Source organism: Limulus polyphemus, unplaced genomic scaffold (assembly GCF_000517525.1).
Source record: "Limulus polyphemus unplaced genomic scaffold, Limulus_polyphemus-2.1.2 Scaffold3804, whole genome shotgun sequence".
Classification (NCBI taxonomy): Eukaryota; Metazoa; Arthropoda; class Merostomata; order Xiphosura; family Limulidae; genus Limulus; species Limulus polyphemus.
In genome coordinates, this window is record NW_013669414.1 from 46,144 (window position 1) to 54,404 (window position 8,261).

An 8,261-nucleotide genomic window follows, 5' to 3' on the forward strand; every position below is an offset into this window, starting at 1 on the left:
TGTAAGATTGAATAAACAGTGAAATTTAATTTCTAATTCCTAATGTTGTAAGATTGAATAAACAGTGAAATTTAATTTCTAATTCCTAATGTTGTAAGATTGAATAAACAGTGAAATTTAATTTCTAATTCATAATGTTGTAAGATTGAATAAACAATGAAATTTAATTTCTAATTCTTAATGTTGTAAGATTGAATAAACAGTGTAATACAATGTCTTACATTTATTTTAATGGTATCATAAATATGCATATTTAATGCAGCAAAATCGTAATTTACCATGTGGATTTTGTGTGTACATACACGTACCTATGTATACAAGATGGTCTGCAAAAAAAGGAGAATGGAAAAAACCAGGTCCCAAGGTCTGTAAAGTTTGGGAAACGCTGAAGTACCTGAGATATAACATCTCCAGTTTTGATTGAGTTTCTACCTATATTTTTTTTCACACTAAAAGTACGGAATTTGATTTGATAGAAAACTTTTGTGGATTTGTTTGTCGAATTTCGTTGACTGATAGATCTTTAAAATCAACAATTACGAATCAAATTTGGTCTAAATATAAGCCACTTGTGCAAAGTTATTCAACAAAAACGGCTCAATTTTGACCAAAATTTTTTGTGCACGCCTACGCAAACAGTCACGTGAGCTATTGGTCTAACATTTTTAATACAGCTTCACCTAAGAGTAAAAGTGAGCCGTTTTTATTTTTTTTGTCATTCAGATTAAAGACAGCTTATATAGAGCAGCAAAACTATAAGGTGAAAGGACATGCAAATACATAAATATTGGTTAGGCCAAGCAAACTAGATTAGCAGTTTCTAGCTCAAGTTTTCAAAAGAATTATATGGGTGGACGGTTATTATTGATCATTCATTGCAAACTTTTCAGCACAAGTTTACTAAATTTTATGAAATTATCCTAATTAAAGAGCGTTTAGCATCACGTGATATTTGCTTAAGCAATTAGCATAAATAATAATGCTTGAAATGGCTGTACCGATTGTATGGGGGTGATGACAAGAAACTGATAATCTAAATTCCATGGTGCTACTATAAAGGAAGCTATTAACACTACCACCATATATTTTAAAGAATATGGTCGGTTCTGTAAAGTAAAGGTCTATTCTAAATAATAGAGTTGCAATCCTAAAGCTAATGTGGGTTACTATAAAGTGTCACTTTTTTACTTGCTGTGGTTTGTCGGTATGCATTGACAAAAAGTCATGATACCTAATCAAAAACATCTTAGGTGTGAAAAAAAGGTGCAGCCAAAAAAGGATTGAGTGTGCGACTTAAAGGAATGAAAAAATTGGCAGCTAAACTGGTAGTACACTTACAGTATTTATAAGAATTTTGCAACAAATATTTATTCATTAATTAGCTTGCCCATGTATTTTTTTACCCACCATCATGCTCCAAGTTGAACAAAAACCACATACTAAGTGGACCCTGAGGGTGCACATCTGGGTATTATTACTCATCTACGTACTCGGGCCATGCACATACGCATCTTTTTGTGAAAAACAACATAGGAAAGAATATGTGACTGCCATAGCCCCAAGAGTAAAGAACCCAGAAACCTAAAATTTTGCACCCATATGAAGTGGACCCTGAGAATGTGCACCTAGGTATTTATGCAAAAAACACATAAAAAAGAATATATTACCACCACCGCTTTTAGAGGAAAACCTAGTGAAGAAATTGGGAATGTTAAGTATTTTTATGCAATTGCTTCAGTAATTAGGTAAAAAAGAAATCAAGAAGAATCTACATAATAGAAGTTTCTGGGTGTGGCACGCATTTATGAAGAAATGGCGTAGGAGAGATCATCTACAGTGGAAAATATGTACAGGAACTAGGCGAAGTGCAGTTATCCTGGATTAAGAATCAAGAGTTATAAAAATACTCAGGGTCATTCTTTATTCTAACCATAAATGTCCTCTAGCTAGTGATTTGTGTGCTCCACTCGCAACTGCATACTTGAATTTAATATAAGTTTGGTGTGACTGGCGGTAAAGTCGAAACTCCAAAGACTAGCCTAACTGGTGCAGTCTTTGAAGATTTTGGAGTAACTAATGACAGGTTTGTTAGAGTAAAGAAAGGAGTAGAAGTAATTAAGTAAGTTAGTTTAAGCAGTATTATAAGTAGTGTAAGTAGATAAGTTGTAAGTAAGTAAATATGGTTCTAATGGCACAGATACTACTACAGATGAGGGTGGTGCACGTCCTAGAGTCAATAAAGGGGCTGATGTTAATTATGAACCAAGTCAGAGCAACCTGCACAATTAGGTCCCAGTGGCGCTACGCATTTAACGGATTCTATACCGCTATTTCAAGGTAGACTCGACGAGGATATCAAGGGGTTTATTGATGCTTTAAATGAGGCTGCGCGAATACCGGGCTGGACTGATGCTCAAAAAGCAGATATTTTGAGATTAAGAATAGCAGGAGAAGCAAAACGTTACATTAGGGCTTATAATGAACTACGGAAAACCACAGACTTTCAGTATTTAGTAGGCACATTAGAAGAAAAATATGGAAAGCGAGAAACACCGAATGTGTCCGAGTATTTGGACATATGTTGCAGGAGTTAGGAAATAGATTATAAAGAGCTTATGCACATCCGAATGAGCTAATGATACAGGACACTTCAAAATCTGATTATGAGCAAAGTTTGCTTAGTAATGCAGCTTGAAGTCATGTAAATGAGGTAAATACGCCTGAAGCAACTTTGCTTGACTTGATTGAAGTAGCTACCCGAGAAGATATACGAGAAAAACAGATATACAGCCCTAAACTCTACTGTATACGTAGCAAGTAGTAACAGATTGGCCAATCAAGCAGAGTAAGCCCGATGGATTGCAGTGTTTTAACTTTGGCAAGGTGGGTCACATAGCAAAAAACTGTTTTCAGAAACAGAAAACAAATGAGCATGTATCATGCTATAACTGTGTAATTATGGGCCATATAGCCCGAGAATGCAGACGACCACAGAAGACAGAAAACAGGAAAGCCCCAAAGGTTCCAACTTCCAGAAGAAAGTTCCCGAGAAATAACGGTAGTCCTATACATTACAGAGAGAAAGTAGAGGTAGTTCCGGCAGTTTGGAATAAAAGATGGAGTGTCCATAGTGTTAATAAAGTAGTTGTAGTGGAAATGGAAAGTACATAATGTCGGTTACTGATTGACACAAGCGACCAATCTTCACTGCTAAGTGTATAGAATTAGTAGATAAAAATCCCGCGTTACTGAGCAGTGTTTGGAAGGAAGTTTCTAAAAGCATTTTAACTTCCATAACAGGACATCCTTTTAAGGCGCTAGGTAACTATAGTTTTCAGAAATTAGTAGGAAAATTAGAGATAGAACACTCATTTTATATCTGTAAGCATATAGACGTAGAAACAGATGGCATTATAAGGCAGGATTTCTTAAGAGCTTATGACACCGAGATATCTCTTCTCTGGTAAGCTGCGCGTAGAAACAGAGATCTTAAGTTTTGAAGGACAAATGATACTTTTCCGCTGACTAAAGCTAACAGTCAGATGTCAAACGCTAGGATTAGCAAGGCTAATGATGAATCGTCTAAATACGAATGTACTGATCTTCTAAAGCATAGTGACACACAACACAGTTGGTATGGTAGGAATATTAGGAGTTCAAAAAGAAATCTAGTGAATAAGAATAAGCAGAAAAGCTGTAAGCCTAACAGAAGTGATAATTGAAGTAGTAGTAAGAAAACGAAGACCAGAGTGTGTGATAGTAAAGTAAGGAAAATAAGGTAGCAAATAAGACTTTAATACAGGGAAGTAATAATTCAAACCACTCAGATGACTCTACACTTATGCCTAACATAAACAACAGAGCATCCCAACAGGAGAGTTTGAAAGAAAGAGTTCCTGTAAGGTTAGTTAAAAGTAACTGAAGTACCTGCAAGAAGTCAATTTATTGTTGAAGCTAAAGTAGCCGACTTTAAGTGTATTGAAGAAGTGTTAGTTGAACCTATTGAGATAGAAGAAGCAGGAGTTTATATAGCTGCTTGTATTAGTAAAGTGTCCGAGAGAGACACAGTGCCTATAAAAGTGTTTAATGTAAATGAGGAAAAAGTAATACTACCTAAGAACATAGTAGTAGGTAAGGCTATTAGTAGAGACACATTAGATGCGTTAGGACAGCATGATGTTAAAAACACCAAGAAACAGGAGCAACAAAGTAAGATAGATTGTAATTCTATCTTAGGAAATGTAGGAAAGGAACATAAGTAAAGTCTGATAATGTTACTAGAAGAGTACAGAGATATATTTGTAGGAGAAAATAACTCTAATGGTTGTACAAATAAAGTTAAACATAAAATAATATTGAATAACAATAAGCCTATAGCCCTAAAGAGTACCAGAGAAGCACAGGGTCGAATTAAAATAATGTGGGAAAGAAATGCTTGAACATGGAGTAATAGAAGACAGTAGTAGTCCCTATGCATCTCCAGTTTTATTAGTTCATAAAAAGGACGGAAAATTAAGGTTCTGTGTGGATTTCAGGAAGGTGAACGGTGTAACAGTCAAAGACATCTATTCATTACATAATATCCAAGAGACATTAGATAGGTTAGGTAGGAGTAAGTACTTTTCATCTCTGAATTTACAAAGTGGATATTGGCAGGTAGAGATAGAAGAAGATAAACCTAAAACTGGTTTTGTATTACCTTCATGTAAATATCAGTTTAATAAAACGCCTTTTGGCTTATGCAATGCCCCCTTCAACATTCCGGAGATTAATGGATGTTGTATTATCAGGCTTGCAAGATTCAAAATGTTTCTGTTATTTGGACGATGTCATGGTGTTCGCTGCAAGTTTTGAAGAACACTTAGAAAGGTTAAGGCATGTATTTAATAGATTACAGAAAGGAAACTTAAAGCTCAAATCAAGTAAATATCAGTTCTTGTATTTTTAAGTAGAATATTTAGGTTATTTGGTGACCACAGATGATGTAAAACCTGACCCACAAAAGTTAGAGGTTTGTAAGAATTATCCAGTGACTAAAACAGTAAAGGACATTCGTGGATTTTTAGGACTTGTTGGATTTTATAGAAGGTTTATATTCGCCATTTTGTATTGCTGGCGAAAACCTTAACCGATCTAAATTTAAAAAGAAATAAAATTTCATTGGACAGATAAAGGACAGGAAGCATTCGAGAAATTAAGAGATGCTTTATTAAAAGCACCAGTTTTAAGCTACTCAGATTTCAGTAAAGACTTTGTCTTAAGCACTGATGCTTCAGGTTTTGCTATAGGTGCAGTATTATCCCAATTAGATGAAAATGGAAAAGAACATCCTATAGCTTATCAGAGTAGACAGTTGAGAAACGCTAAAATATATTATTCAGTTACAGGGATGTGGCCTGTTTATAAAGGTAACCTTCCCTCTGACTTGTCCTCCGATTTTAAACTTAAATAATAAATAATAGTAAAAACAAATACATTTAATTAACGGAGCATCTATATTAGAAAACAACAAATATTTTTTTCAGTTTTGTAGTTTATACATTCCATTTTATACTTTCAGAACATAGCCTCTTAACAACAATATTAGGTTATACTTTTATTGCTAAGCAACATGATATGAATACCATTATTGGAACGCATTGTTACCAAAACACACTGACTTTTCTATATATTAGAAGTTGTTATATAAGGAACCACTTCTTTAATATGTGGTAGGATGCCTCATTAAAAAGGTGCGCATGCATGTACATGTCTGTCCAAGCGTTCGTCTGTCTCCCGTTTGAAATGCTGCACACTTTTGAAATGACAGGAGAACAGGCATGAATAATGTTGATACCAAATTTTATTTCTCAAGCAGGATATTCTACACTAAATTGTTATGAATTAATCACACTATTATTCACATTTGAAAATGTGACGTAACTTAAAGAATAAAAATGTAGATTTACCATATGTTATTGTTAAGTGGCTCTAAGAATGACTGGAATGTTCAACAATTACTTTACGTGGTCGGCAGTATCAGTAGGTCAAAGCTTTGGCTCCGCGTGAAACCAAAAGTGCAGCACAATTAACCTTTATATAGTCCATGAAATAATTTAAATTTACAGATTTACTTAAACCAGTTTTAACTATAAACTTGTATTATTCAGTTTACTATTTAGCAATATCAACCATCAACCTGTTATATTCAGTGCAATAGTTACTTATATTAACCATAAACTTTTATGATTTAATGCATTATTTCAAAATCAGTCATTATAAGTTCAATACAGTTGTTACTAAATTCACTTTCAACTTGTTATGAGTCAGTACAATAGTTAATAATATTAACCAATTAACCGCCAACTTCTTAAGATTAGATACAATAGTTGTTAATACGAGCCAATAGCCTGTTACGATTCAATGTCCCCTGTGGACAGTGGCGTGAAGAGGTTCTATGATGCCCGGGGCCTTGTACCTAAAACCTTGGAGAAGGGCGGAAAGGGTTCTACTATTCGATTCGACTCTTTGCGTTGGATACCCTCCCGATATGGATGCCCGGGCCCCGGCACCTTTGCCCCCCCCCCCCCCCACTCTGCACGCTACTGGGACTAATATGGCTGAACAATGTGTTTCTGTTACCAGAGGTATTTGTTTATATTTAGTAATAATACTTTATTGTCGAGTATTATCATCATGGTTATAACTGTATAAGCACTAGAACCAAGCTTTTGCAGTACCCTGTATTTCTGATAGTATAGATCACTTGACGAGGTAAAGATTCAATAGATGGCGCTGGTAACGCTTTTGTATTTTAACTGAATCTTATCTCTGTATCAACTGCAGCAATAAAAAAAGGGAATAATTCCAACTGTGCACTAAGAAATGTTTGTGACATTCTGAGAGAAAGTTCGCTGAGTTGTATTTGCTTTCTTCAATATCGCACATCTCCAAGATTTAATATAGAAGCTAGTAAAAAATAAATCTGTTTTTAAGATAGACCAGTTTAATTAAACCTAATGGACTACTGTTATATCTTATCGAAAGCTAAAAATTCGCCAGTTACTTTACTCTGATTAGAATGCAGAGGAACTGATCCTAAAAAACGTACAACAGCATAACATGCAACTTGTAGTTGGCCCTCTAATATATATATATATATACCATTCAGGAAAAAGAGGATTAGAATTACACAGTTACTTTCCACATGTCTTCTCCACACGTGTTTCTGAGTTATCCAAAGATGACCTCTTGTTTTCTCCACATCTGTTTCTGAGTTACCCACAGATTACCTCCTGTCTTCTTCACACGGGTTTCTGAGTTATCCACAGATGACCTCCTGTCTTCTTCACACGGGTTTCTGAGTTATCCACAGATGACCTCCTGTCTTCTTCACATGGGTTTCTGAGTTACCCACAGATGACCTCCTGTCTTTTCCACACGTGTTTCTGAGTTATCCACAGATTACCTCCTGTCTTCTTCACATGGGTTTCTGAGATACCCACAGATGACCTCCTGTCTTTTCCACACGTGTTTCTGAGTTATCCACAGATTACCTCCTGTCTTCTTCACATGGGTTTCTGAGTTACCCACAGATGACCTCCTGTCTTTTCCACACGTGTTTCTGAGTTATCCAAAGATAACCTCTTGTTTTCTCCACATCTGTTTCTGAGTTACCCACAGATTACCTCCTGTCTTCTCCACACGTGTTTCTGAGTTATCCACAGATTACCTCCTGTATTCTCCACACGTGTTTCTGAGTTATCCACAGAATGCCTCCTGTCTCCTCCACATGTGTTGCAGAAACGACTTCCCCTTGAAACAAAAGCATGTGACACAAATTGAAAACAACTGGAACAACCGATTCTACTTATCCCAAGTTAATCCGCACCAATGCTGTCAAGGTAAATTTTACGAAACTGACTGAAAGTGATGGGTATGCTTACAGAGAATGAATATCCCTTTTCCATAATCTTTCAGCAGCACCAAAGCGAACAACTGACGTTCTTAGATCGCTCGGAAGACGGCCGCCATTTTGTTGGTTTCTTAGTCCACACGATTGCTAACTATTTTACTGTCGCTTGCTCGACATTCACACTTTTCAGCTGGCATCACACAGTACTCTTTGGATGGCCAAGCCTAGCTCATTGTCGACCTCGTTTTTTGGTGGAAGAAGCTCACGGGTTCAAGATCTTGTCCTTTAACGATTCTAGAAACTTGAATATATGTATAATACTGTTACGTCTCCGTTTGTTAATTGATTTTCCGTAAATTCGTTCCGA